Source organism: Felis catus, chromosome D3 (genome assembly GCF_018350175.1).
Source record: "Felis catus isolate Fca126 chromosome D3, F.catus_Fca126_mat1.0, whole genome shotgun sequence".
Lineage (NCBI taxonomy): Eukaryota > Metazoa > Chordata > Mammalia > Carnivora > Felidae > Felis > Felis catus.
In genome coordinates this window covers 70,338,295-70,352,718 of record NC_058379.1, presented here as the reverse complement: position 1 = coordinate 70,352,718, position 14,424 = coordinate 70,338,295, and the positions used below count along the sequence as shown (strand labels likewise).

At 38.8% G+C, this 14,424-nt stretch overlaps 1 protein-coding gene across 1 annotated transcript in view; it reads right to left on the bottom strand.

Moving 5' to 3' along the window:
• Nucleotides 1–14,424, bottom strand: part of SMAD4 (SMAD family member 4) — a 109,630-nt gene that overhangs the window by 85,023 nt on the left and 10,183 nt on the right. The gene's annotated exons all lie outside the window — the stretch shown is intronic.

The window sequence follows — 14,424 nt, the reverse complement described above, 5'->3', positions numbered from 1 at the left end:
GCCAAGGTGACTTTTTTTAGTTTATTTACTTATTTTGAGAGAGAGAGTAGGAGCAGAAGAAGGGCATAGAGGGAGAGAGAAAGAGAGAGAGAAAGAGAGAGAGAGAGAGAGAGAGAGAGAGAGAGAGAGAGAGAGAGAGAGAGAGAGAATCCCTCTAACAGCTAACAGTGCAGTACAGAATTTTTGAGAAAATTGCCCTGATGTGGGGCTCACAAACTGTGGGATCATGACCTAAGCCAAAAATAAGAGTTGGATGCTTAACCAACTGAGCCATCCAGGCACCACCACCCCTTTTTTTAAAATGTTTTATTTATTTTTGAGAGAGCACAAGCAGGGGAAGGGCAGGGAGAGGGACAGAGGATACGAAGTGGGCTCTACACTGACAACATCAAGCCCGGTGTGGGGCTTGAATTCAAGAACCATGAGATCATGACCTGAGCCAAAGGCAAACACTCCACTGACTGAGCCACCCAGATACCCTAAGATGATTTTTATCTGCAGGTAAATTGGAGAACTACAGCTATAGTGGACTGTGATAGCCCAGCCAAATTTCTCACCACCAATTTCCTGATAATAAACTCCATGGGCTGTGATTTGGGTGTGAGCACAAGAGCAAGAATTGACCAGTTCTGGCACTCCATTGCCTTTGAGCCTTAGACTGGTCCACAGGCAGACATATGGCCTACACTAGCCAATCACAATCCTCTGTGAATTTATACAGGGAATCCATATTCCTTCTTTGTGCTGAGATTGCTATGCTAGGATGGAGCATCAGTTTGCCCTTCTTCCCTGACTAGGTAGAGGAAGTCCTTCTACATTAGCAAAGAGATAATAAACAGAGGGGAGCAGAGCTAAAAATTAGAAGGAGAGAGAGGAAAAAGCCCTGATCTCCTTTGAGCTCTGGATCCAGTTGTACCTGATGCTGGTAGCATCTCTGTTCTTTTGACTTAAAAGAAATCAATTAACTTCTGTTACTGTTTAGGCTCATTCAGTTTGGTTTTGGTCCTCTGAAATATAAACACTCCTATCATACTTGGGTGTTACACGAAATGGGTCCTTTACACTGGCTTTCTCTTCACCAGTTTCTATCCCCAACATCATATGCTTCATACCTGTCTATGCCAGTTTATACTTGTCTGGTCAGGATTTATACACAACTTGCATTGAGATTTTAGTCATTCTGTCTCTACCACTCAAGCTAACTCCTTTACAGTATAAATATTTTCCATCAACCACATAGGAGCAGTCCCATTCAACTAGATGTTCAGGCTACTTCTCTTTCCACTTTAATCCTGCTCCCTCTCATCTATTCAATGACAAGGAATTCTGGGATGCTGGCTTTCCTCCAGGGAAAACAAACTGCAAAACTCCTATGATGGCTTTTATTCAATGTTCTGTCTACAGAACACCTTCTGCAGTCACATTACATGGGGTTTTATAGGCATCTTTAGCCTGACATGAGAAGCAAAGAGGTTGAGTGCTGACTAGAAGATTTTCCCTCATCATTCAAGTTATTTAATAGATGATTGCTTTTGATCTTTCAATTCCAAAGTTTCTCAGTTCCAGCAATGCAGTTAAACACTGTTATCTGCAACATTTCCCTAGTATAAATCCTCATTGTCAGGCGGATGAGCCTGTAGCATTTACAAAATGGGACTGACCAAGGGAGGCCTGGGCTTCACTGAAGGCTCACACACAGACCATCCTGGAAAATAATGTCTGGTCCTTAGTAGAGTCAGGCTGTAAAACTTGGTGGAAGAAAGTGGGAATTCCTAACTTTTCCCTCTGCCAACAGATGGAAAGGGCACTGGCTAACAGTCAGGAAACCTGAGGATAGCCTTGGCTCTGCCATTTAATACCAGTTAGTAAATTTAGGCAAGTCAGTCAATACCTCTTGATTCCCTTTTTTTTTTTAAGTTTATTTATTTTTGAGAGAGAAAGAGAGAGAGAGAGGGAGGGAGGGAGGGGCAGAGAGAAAGGGAGAGAGAGAATCCCAAGCAGGCTTCATGCTGTCAGCGCAGAGCCTGATGCAGGGCTCAGTTTCACGAACTGTGAGATCATGACCTGAGCCGAAATTAAGAGTCAGACGCTTAACCAACTGAGCCACCCAGGTGCTCCAACACCTCTTGATTCTAATTTCTTCATCTACAAAATGGAATTCATCATACTCCCCTGCATCAAACGACATATGCAGATGTTAGGGTGCCTAGGTGGCTCTGTCAGTTGAGCATCTGACTCTTGATTTTGACTCAGGTCATGATCCCAGGGTCGTGGGATTGAGCCCCACATTGGGCTTTGTGCTATCAGCATGGAACCTACTTGGGATTTTCTCTCTCTCTCTGCCCCTCCCCTGCTCATGCTGTCTTTCTCTCAAAATAAATAAATAAACATTGAAAAAAAAGATATACAGATGTAAGGTATTATTATGCACTATACAAATGTAAAGTTTAATTACACTGCCCTATTCTTAGACATCTTTATTCAAATCTGGGATTGTAAGATTCTGACTATTCTAATTACAAAGATTGAAAAAGTGAATGGCTTCTCATAAATCAATTTATTTAATATCTATATGTTATAATGAGTTAGGAATTACCATATACAGAGTAGCATCAAATTTGGAACACCAGTTAGGATATTACTCTATGCAAATGACTGAAGATTCGAAGTATGGATGCACATAACAATGTAAATAGATGCTACACATTTCTGCAAATGCCTAAAAATGGTCTTCAGCAGATGCTTCTAAATTTTCTCTGGATTACAGCTTTCGAACAAAACAAAAACCCAGTGGATTTGGACCAGAGATCTCTAAACCTTCCTCCACCCCCACAACTGTCTTTATTTAGTCCTAAATTTAGAGCAGATGGAGAAACCAGCAAGCAAGACAATGCCTGCATCTGCTAATAAATTAATACTGCTGAGCCAAGCAAATGGATAAAACTTGAGCAGTCTCTACACGTTAGCTATAAAGAATGCAAGGGCCCCTGCTTTTGAGGCATTTATAATCTATATAACTTAGACATAATATTGTTTGCTAGCATTGATTGAGGACTTACTATGTGTTGGGCACTATGCTTAGTGTTACACTCATATCAACTCATTTAAGCCTCCCAATGACCCTGTGAGATGGATACTATTATATTACCCAGTGTACAGAAGAGGACAATGAATCAGAGATTAAGTGATTTTGCCCAGAATCACATGACTAATGATACAGTTGGAATTTTTTTTTTAATGTTTATTTATTTTTGAGACAGAGAGAGACAGAGCATGAATGGGGGAGGGTCAGAGAGAGGGAGACACAGAATCTGAAACAGGCTCCAGGCTCTGAGCTGTCAGCACAGAGCCCGACGCGGGGCTTGAACTCACGGACCGCGAGATCATGACCTGAGCCGAAGTCGGTGGCTTAACCGACTGAGCCACCCAGGCGCCCCGATACAGTTGGAATTTAAAAGAACACTCTCTTAGCCATCATGCTAAACTGCTCTTCTAGAAAGACACAGATAGATAGGAATAGATTATCCTATAACCTCATTTAATATTTACCATATACTCTTTATTATTCTATATTATATTATATTTTATTTACATATATCATTTATATTATATGACTGATGGGCTAGGATTATATTATATTATATTATATTATATTATATTATATTATATTATATTATATAATTATATGACTGATGGGCTAGGGAGAGGGAGAATAGGGAGTTGTTGTTCAATAGGTATAAAGGTTCAGTCATGCAAAGTGAAAAAATTCTAGAGGTCTATTGTACAATAGTGTGTTATTGGTAATAGCAATACTGTAAGGTACAGTTAAAAATTATTAGGGCAAGTTTATGTGTTTATTGGTTTTTTTTTACTATTAAAAAAAAGAAAGAGGGGCGCTTGGATGGCTCAGTTCTTTAAGCGTCCAACTCTTGATTTCAGCTGAGGTCATGATCTCAGGGTTTGATGGATCAAGCCCCGTGTCGGGTTTTGCACTGACATCATGGAGCCTGCTTGGGATTCTCTCTCTCCCTCTCTCTCTGTCACTCCCCTGCTTGTGTGCTCACTCATTCTCCCTCTCAAAATAAGTAAATAAATATTAGAAAATATATATCTTGCTCTGAGAAAGAGAGAGAGGAAGGAAGAAAGGGAGGGAAGGAGGAAGGGAGGAAGGGAGGGAGGGAGGGAGGGAGGGAGGGAGGGAGGAAGGAAGGAAGGAAGGAAGGAAGGAAGGAAGGAAGGAAGGAAGGAAGAATAAAGCCTGGTCCATCAACTGATGAATAGGTAAACAAAATATATATCCATACAAAATGTATGCATATATCCACAAAATGTGTATCCATACAATGGAATATTTGCTGTTCAGACATAGAAAGAAATGAAGTTCTGATACATGGATATAGCATGTGTGAAACTTGAAGCATGCTAAGTGAAAGAAATCAAGCACAAAAGATCACACATCGTATGATTCCACTTATATGAAATGTCTAGAATAGACAAATCCAGAGAGACAGAAAGTAGATTGGTGGTTGCCTAGGGCTAGGGGATGAAAAACTAAGGGATGATAGCTAATGAGTAAGGAATTTCTTTTTGATGTGATGAAAATGTTCTAAAATTGATTGTGGTGATGCTTGTATAACCCTATGAATACAATAAAAGTCATTGAATTGTACACTTTAAATGAGTGAATTGTGGTATGTGAATTCTATCTTAATAAAACAAAAATATTTTTTTAATTACATAGTGATTGCATTAGTTTTCTATTGTATTATTATTGCATAACAAAATACCATAAAAGCAGCAGCTTAAAATAACACCCATTTATTATCTCACCATTTTGTAGGTGAGAAGTCTGTGGTGGGTAGAGGAGGTTAGGACTACTGGCTGAGTTTTCTGCTTAGGGTCTTGCAAGTCCAAAATTAAGATATTAGTAGGACTGAGTTCTTATCTGGAGGCTCTGGGGAAGAAAATGTTTCATTCGTATTGTTGGCAGAATTAAGATACTTGCAGTTGTAGGACCAAAGTCCTGTTTCCCAGCTGGCTACTGGCAAAGCACCCTCTCAGGTCATTGAATGTTGCCCTTTCCATTTTCAAAGCCAGCAATGGACTCTCAAATATTTCTTATGCTTCAAACTTCTCTAACTTACCCTTCTACTACTAGCCAGAGAAAATTCTCTGCTTTCAAATAACACCCCTGATTGAATCAGATCCATCCAGATAATTTCCATATCTTTTTTTTAATGTTTATTTTTGAGAGAGAGACTGAGTGTGAGCAGGGGAGGGGCAGAGAGAGGGAGACACAGAATCCGAAACAGGCTCCAGGCTCTGAGCTGCCAGCACAGAGCCTGATGCGGGGCTCAAACTGATAATTTTCATGTCTTAAGGTCAATTGACTTGGGACTTTAATCATATTTGCAAAATTCATGGCAGTACCTAGATTGGTGCTTGATCGAATAACCAGGAAATAGGAATTAGAACTCTTCCTAGAATCTTTTCTTCAAAAAATATTCCCCCCTTTTTCAGCTTCATTGAGATATAATTGACATATAACTCAAAAATGTTCTTAAATTTTCATTGATGTGTAACTACATATAGAAAAATACCTAAATCAGAACTGAAAAGCTTGATTATTTTCACACCATAAAGGTACCCATATAACTCCCACCTAGACCAAGAAACTAAAGATAAATTTAGGGATAAATGACATTTTTCTAATACTGAGTATTCCAAATTTATTAACATGGTATAAAGTTCCATGTATTTGAGTCTTCTTTAATATATCTCAATAATGTTTTGTAGTTTTCAATTAAGTTTTGCATATCTTTCATTAGATCTTTTCCCAGGGTTTTGTTTTTGTTTTTGTTTTTTGAAGATTTTCATTTTTAAGTAATCTCTACACCCAACATGGGGCTTAAACTCACAACCTCAAGATCAACAGTCACATGCTCTACCTACTGAGCCAGCCAACTGCCCCTATTCCAAGGTTTTTGATAGTTTCGATGCCCCTGTAAATGGCTTCAGTTAAAATATTTAAATCTGTTTATTGTTGGAATATAGAAACAAAATTGATTTTCCATACACTGATTGAGTATCCAGATATCTTGCTAAGCTCACTTATAATGGTAACATGTTATCTGCTTATTCTTTTGAATTTTTCTATAGACATAATCATATCATCAGCTAACAATGTCTTATTTCTTCCTTTCTACTCCTTATACCTTTCATTTATTTTTCTTGCCTTATTACACTGGCTAAGACCTTCAAAACAATGTTGTATAGAAGTGGTATTAAATGAGCATCCTTGTCTGTTTCTCACACCACAAGGGGAGCTTTCAATATTTTATTACTAAATGTATATAATATTTAGTCTATTATTTTGTGGATATATATCAGATTAAGGGCATTCCTTCCTGTTCTTAATATGCTAAGAGTTCTTATCATATGAGTATTAAATTTTATCAAAAAAAATCTTGTATTTATGAAGATCATCTTACCACTTTTTCCCCACTTATTTTATTAATGTTGTGAATAATATTGATTTCAAAATGTTAAATAAATCTTCCATTCCTTGAAGAACAAACTCCTTTTGTCAAGATGTCTTACTCCTTTTATATAATACTGAATTCAATTAACTAATTATTTTCTTTAGGGTTTTCATGAGAGAGATTAGACTATAATTTTCCTTTCTTTTAATGTCCTTTAGTTTTGGAATCAAGGTTATGTTGACCTCATAAAATGAGTTGGGAAGTGTTCCCTCTTTTTCTGTTTTCTGGAAGTATTTGTAGGAGAAAGGTATATTTCTTCCTTAATTGTTCAGAATGATTCACTAGTGAAACCATGTAAACCTGGATTTTTGGGGGGGGGGGGCAGGGGGGAGGCAGGCAGGGTTTGGAGGTTTTTTGTAAGAAGTGTTTCTTACCACAAATTCAATTTCTTTAAAAAACAGAAAATTTGAATAGTCCTATATTTTTTCTTATGTCAGTTCTAGAAAATTTTGTTTTTTAAGGAAGTTCTTTTAGCAATTTTATCTAAAATTAAAGTTACTTATAGTATTCTTTTCACTTTTTAATATTTGTAAGATCTGTAGCAATGTCTCCTTCTTCATTCCTGATATAGGCATATTGTAAAGAGTATTTTCAATAATCTATCATTGGATCAACTGATGAATGGATAAATAAAATGCAGTGTATCCACGCAATGGAATATTATTATTTGGCTGATACAAGCTACAACGTGGATACATCTTGAAAACATTATGCTAACTGAAAGAAGCCAATCACAAAGGACCACATATTGTGTGATTCAATTTATATGAAATGTTAAGAATAGGCAAATCTATAGAGACAAAACAGATTAGTAGTTAGAAAGTAGATTAGTGGTAGAAAGTGGTTGAGGGCTATGAAGTTTGGGAGGAAAGTGGGAGTGACTGCCAAAGGGTACAGAGTTTCTTCAGGGGATAATGAAAATGTTCTACAATTGATAATGGTGATATTTACACAACTCTCTGAATGTAAGAAAAACCGCTGAATTTCATGGTATGTGAATTGTTATCTCAATAAAGCAATTTAAGAAATCTATCATTGGATAGGTCAGATACTCCTTGATCTAGACTTGATTAGATCCTCTTTCAATTTTGTTCAAAGCAACAAATTAGAAACTACTTACCCATTTTGCAAAAGAATTTGGTACCTAATCATTCATGTCTTAGCCCCAATGCCAATACTTCAATTTCCCCCTTTTTTGGTATCCTGGAGCATTGTGAAATGGACCCAGAAAGATACTGTGCCTACACTAGTTATCAGCAAGATTGATCTTAGGAAATCCTTCATATGGAAGCTTGCCTGTGTATCCTTAGGAAAGTCTTTACATGTCCCGAGGGGTACAAATATCCTAGTTTGAAGGCCACTGCAGTAGGCTATGCTGCCTCTTAGTAGAGGCATGTGGGAGAAAAAACTGTTTTCCAGTATCTACCAGCTGTATGAAGATGCGTTCCATAGCAAGGCCCTTTGTGGTCAATTAGGAACAGCATTTGGGTTGCTGACCCAGACATAGGTACTCCTACAAGGTCAGCTCCAGTCCAGGATGTTTGACAAAGATATGGTCTCATTCAGACAAACCTATGATCTCTGGAAGCCACAACAATGTCGAGTACAACCTAGACAAAATAACCTTGGCTTCATTTGGCAACACCAAACTAAATGTTGCTTAGCTCTAGCTGAGGTTGCCTGAACAGTTTCTGGCAGTTACAGGGGGATTTATATAGCTGGGAAACTTGATCTCTTGCCTTTCCCCTTTTACTTTTTCGTGGGCGAATTTAATCTTTGTACCTGCCATGTCTGCTGAGTGTATAATTAGCATGCTGACATCTGAGCAACAGTGTTTCTCAGCTTTATTTAGGAATGGAAATATTTTTTACTTTGGGTCAACTTAGGCACCCCCCTCTACTTCCTTATTATCCTGGAGATGACAGGTGTTTAATCCCTAGAATATTTCTGTCAAGGGCACAGAAATATGTGTCCAGACATTAGCCAAAGTTGCCCTCTCCTTTAAGATACACATGACATTGGCTCAATACCTCTCCTGCCTCCCCACCCCATGGGTTACATAAAGGTCAATGCCCTCCTTACAATTTTCTGAAAATTCCTGGGAGACTTAGGCTGTGTTCACCTCTGACTCCAGCTCCTGTCAACCGTGTTAGTTTGGGGTTGTCTCACTCTCACTTCTGCTGTCCCTTTTCCACCCAGGTCAACACAGTCAGGGAATTCAGAACCTGTTCTTATTTGGTGTGCAGAGTTGAGGAGAGATTACTCAAATCCTATGTGTCTATCAGACTTCAAAGATAGTCTGGGGGAATTGGAGGGGCTTACTCCAAGCAGCGCAGCCACCATAAAAACTGAATTATCACCTATCTGTGTTTTTAAGGTTCTCCCCCAGTTTCCTTATCCTGAATGGGGCTTAGCCTTCTCTCATTCTTTATTACCTTTGTTCCGACTTTCCTATGCCTCGCAAAAGGCAACATCCCAATTTCTTAGGCACAAAAACTTTTTTCCAACCTTTTCTCTGACTCTAGGTATCTGTCTGCATATCTTAGGACACAAGCTAAAGCTTTAGAATTAGTATTTATAAGGATTTGCCTCATTAAGGTCACAGACAACCATTCTATTCCTCTCCAGTTTTAGTTCAGAGAGTAACGGTGGGGATTTTTCTTTGTTTTTAGTATTGATCAGGAAAAATCCCTAGGAGAATGAGGTGTTGCATCTTAATAGAACAGGATGGCAAGAAAATTGAGCCAGTCACTATTATTTATTGAGCGCCTAGTATGCTCCAATGAGCTAGGAGCTAGGGCACAAAAGGCAACAAAATCAGACACAGTTCTGATTGCAGTGTTAGTGGGAAAAAGGAACGTTAATCAAATACTCAAATAAACAAAACGAAAATATAAGCGACAAGCACCAGAAAGGTGGGGGTGCAGGTGCTTCAAGAGTTAATATGCCTCCTGGTGGGAAGTCTGAGAAGGTCTCTCTGAGGATGTGACTGCAGAGCTGTGATCTGAAGGCCCACTAAAGGTTATCTTGTGGGGAGGAGAAAGAACTTCCCAAGTGGAGGTTGGAACAACAGAAGCCCCTAACAAAGCAAAAGAAGGACCCGTGGCTGGAGCTGCAAAAATGAATGCCACTTTGGAGAAAGATTAGGTTGGAAAGGGTGTTAAGGCAAGGCCATTAAAAAGTTTCAAGTAGGGGATGCTGGGCTCAGATTTGCGTTTTGCAAAAAAAAAAAAAAAAAAAAAAAAAATCACTTTTCAGTAGGGAGAATGGATTGGATGTTAAAAAAAGCTTGAGAGAAACTGTCGAATACCTGGAGCAGCCATGTGGAAACCAGCAACTGATACGATTATTCTACTCTGAATGATATTTATGTGTTTCATATAATTTTTAAACAAAATGAATACATATACACATAAATCATTCAGAATAGCAAACAGTATTTTAAAAATAGCAACTGGTACTCATACTATATTAGGTTATAAAAGTCAGTAGTCCTCTGATCATTCCTCCTCATACCCCTCGCACCTTCCACTCAAGATCCCTTCCTCCACTCCTAACTATTCATCTGGTATTGACTACACCCCCCCCCCCTTTATTATTAGGAGAATATTTTTTTTACCTTTTAAAATGTTTACTTATTTATTTTGAGAGAGTGAGCAGGGAGGGGCAGAGACAGAGAGGGAGAGAGAGAATCCCAAGCAGGCTCTGTGCTGATAGCTCAGAGCCTGACACAGGGTACGATCTGATGAGCTGTGAGATCATGACCTGAGCTGGGATTAAGGGTTGGATGTTTAACTGACTGAGCTATCCAGGTGCCCCCTTTTTTCTTTTTTAATACAGCATGCTAAAAGCGTTATTTATTTTTCAGTAGTTTTTAATTTTTATCTTAGAGGGAAAGAGGGAGAGAGTGTGAGCCAGGAAAAGTGCCCGAGGGGGAGAGAGAGGGTGAAGGGAGAAAGAGAACCTTAAGCAGGCTCCATGCTCTTAGCACAGAGCCTGACAGGGCTCAGTCCTGCAACCCTGGGATTGTGACTTGAGCCAAAATCAAGCGTAGGATGATCAATCAACTAAGCCACCTAGGCACCTCTATTTTCCAGTTTTAAACACTGTTTACTTTCTACTTTGGAAGAAAAGAATTTCTTGATTTTACCCCATGTCCCACCATGCCCAAACTCTATTCTTATCCTGCCAAGAGTGAATATTCAAAGCATTACCAACATTTTCTTTTTATTCTTCCCAAATAAGAAAAAATATTGACTCATTCATTACTTGAAAAATCCATCAATCAGTAAGGACAGAACAAGTACATTGCGAAGACAAAAGTACCTTCCCTGTACATCGGTCATGAACACACTTAAAGCAGTAAGGACTTATACCCCATTAAGTAAAAACTGTTCAATTTTTTTAAGTTGGCATAAGAATAGTCAAGGAAATTATAGTTGAATTATACATGCTAGTTGAAAGACATAATAAAGCTATTTGCACTAGGAGGCAAAAATAATCTTTACAAGACAAATATCTTGGGAGAGAAGTGTTAGAAAAGTCATTAACTGATGAACTGTATAATCCACCCACTGACTAGCAAAATAGGCCTCTCTCACACTGCTGTGAGCTATTAAACAGGTGGGTGATTCCTATGCAGAGTCTAAAACAACAGTCAGAGGTTTTGGCCTTCCAATAAGTCAATCAATCCTAAGGAAATATTCAGAGATACAAAGATTGACACCAAAGAATCTTCATGATGGTATTATTTATACATAATGGAAAAGAACCTCAATGCCCCCCAAATAGGAAATAGGTTAAATTGTTACATCTACAGAATGGAATATTATAATCATTAAATTCATGCTTTCAAAGAACAGTTAACATCATGGGACAATGCTCGTAATGTGAAATTAGAAAAACAGTTGAAGTCAACCTACGTGTAAAAACATACACACATACATAAACATAGTATGTTTAAATTTTTTTTTTAACGTTTATTTATTTTTGAGACAGAGAGAGACAGAGCATGAACGGGGGAGGGTCAGAGAGAGGGAGACACAGAATCTGAAACAGGCTCCAGGCTCTGAACTGTCAGCACAGAGCCAGACGCGGGGCTCGAACTCACGGACCGTGAGATCATGACCTGAGCCGAAGTCAGCCGCTTAACCGACTGAGCCACCCAGGCGCCCCAAACATAGTATGTTTAAATATATATAAAATATCTACACACACTCCATTTTTTTTCTTTCTTTCTTTTTTTTAGTGCATAGAAAAAGAGCTTTTTCTCCCACTATGGTCAGACATCCATGTATCTTAGAGGGCTTGCTACAAGTGCAAATCCTTGGGTTCCACTCCAGACCTACTGAATTAGAGGCTTTGGCATCACAGCCCTAGGATTTCTGCCTACCTACACACCCACGTCCTACCTTGCCCACCCACGTACTACCTTGTCTGCCTATACCCTGCCTTGTCCACCTATGTCCTGCCTTGTTCACCTATGGCCTACCTTGATTGATACTGATTCACACCTCCATTTGAACACCAGTGAATGAGAAGTAGGTGCTTTCTGGGTGACAGAATTATGAGTAATCTTCTTCCTGGAATTCTTTAAAAAAATTATCTGCCAAGCATATGCTGCTTTTGTAATTAAAAGCTCATTAAAAGTATATTAATGAAGCATGAGTATTAGAAAAACAGAACAGATTTGGGGTCTATTTGGGCAAGTCTAAACACCTTTTGAGAATTGGAAAGTTCATTTTTAAAATTTAAAGCAAGCAGGTACCTATAGATTCCTGACAGAATGTCAGTTTAGAGAGAACAAACTGAAGGTTGATGGAGAGGTTTTGGGTGGGCAGGAGATGGGCTAAATGGGCAAGGGGCATTGAGGAGGGCACTTTTTGGAATGAGCACTGGGTGTTATACATAGGGGATGAATCACTGGATTCTATTCCTGAAATCATTATTGCACTATATGCTAACTTGGATATAAATTAATAATAATAATAATAATAATAAATGAAAAAAATAAATAGTTTAGGACAAAAAAATACTACGTGTAAATACGAAATTCATTAACTCAATAAATAGTGCAGGTAAAAAATATAAATATAATAATTTTGAAAAGTATTAAGAAACAGTATTTTCCTGTGCTCCAAGATGTTCCTTGGCAAAAAGGATTCAATGATCAAATAACTTTGGGGCACGATACATATTCTAATCCTCTCTTAGAGTCATACAACCATGAGCATATTATAGGCTCTGGGAAGTCCAGTATAATCTTCATTCTTAAATCTAGCTCCACAAATTCTTAGGATGTGTCCTACCATTAAGAAAAAAACTAGGGACACCAGGGTGGCTCAGTCAGTTAAGCGTCTGACTCTTGATTTTGGCTCATGATCTCGTGGTTCATGAGTTTGAGCCTCGCATTGGGCTCTGCAATGATAGTGCAGAGCCTGTTTGGGATTCTCTCTCCTCTCTCTCTCAAAATAAAAAAATAAATAAACTTAAAAAAAAAAATTCTAGGCCAGGAGAGAGCCCAAGATTTCTCACTATGGACTGACACTCTACGTTTGATCAATCTTACATTCCCATGGTCTCTGATGACTTAGACCACATACATTAATAGGGTCTGATTCTAAGGGCACAGCTCAAATCAGTTACCAAATAACACTCAAGAAAAACAAAATTTAGTGCCAGGCTACAAAATTAGAATCTGAGAAGGAATTGTATATTTACTTTTGTTTACTAGTAGTCTCTACCACCAGACATTGAGCCTGAAATTGTGTCTTATATTCACTTATGTAGTTCTAACATGGTAAAGCCCAGCACTTAGTTGGTACTCAGTTGAACAGAGCACAACCAAACAGGTGGCCAAATTTTTTTAGACAAATGCAATAATGAAATGGGCTCAGCACAGGTCCTCAACATTAGGCCATATAGTTTATGCAGTCATGATATCAAGGCCTCATTTCATTCAATAAACACTTTTGAGTGCTTATGATGAGTGGGTAATTCCAAGAATGCAGAGGTGATTAAGCTACAGTCTTTAACCTCAAGAGCCCCAGGAGTATTACCAACCAGTCCCTGGTGTACAGGGTTGGGCACACATTAGGTGTCTAATAAATGCTTGTTTTAACTGAGTTCGGAAACCAAGATATGCTAGGCTGGTCAAACTTTGGTGGCCCGGGAGCCTAGAGTAGGGTAGAATCAGCAGTCAAAAGTTTTTGTGAGATAAGTCCCAGAAAGAACCTAAAGGGATTTAACAGTATATACCATGACAGAATTTGTAAATATGTGTACTATGAAATTCTCTAGGTTCCTGCATGTTCATAGATGGTATGTGGTGAAACAGGACTGAGAAAGGGGCCCAAAACAAATGACAGGCCCCTCTACTGCAGGACTTCTCAACCTTTAAGCCATGTGCTATGTTCCTTTTATGCTATGTTCCTCCTATTTAGTCTTCACAGCAATCCTACACAGTAGGTCTCATTATTTTTCCTAGTGTAGAATGAGCAAGGGGTACCTGGGGGGCTCAGTCAGTTAGGCATCCAACTCTTGATTTTGGCTCAGGTTATGATCTAATGGTTCATGGGTTCGAGCCCTGCGTCGGGCTCTGTGCTGGCAACAGGCAGCCTACGTGGGATTTTCTCTCTCTCCTCTCTCTCTGCCCCTTCCCCGTTCTCACGCTCCCTCTCTCAAAATAAATGGAAAGGAAAAGGAAAAGGAAAAGGAAAAGGAAAAGGAAAAGGAAAAGGAAAAGGAAAAGGAAAAGGAAAAGGAAAAGGAAAAGGAAAAGGAAAAGGAAAAGGCAAGCTGAAGCTGACAGGGAGTAAGTAATCTGCACCAGGCCACAAAGGTACCACCATAAGGTACAGAATTGGGACTCTGAAATCAGTCT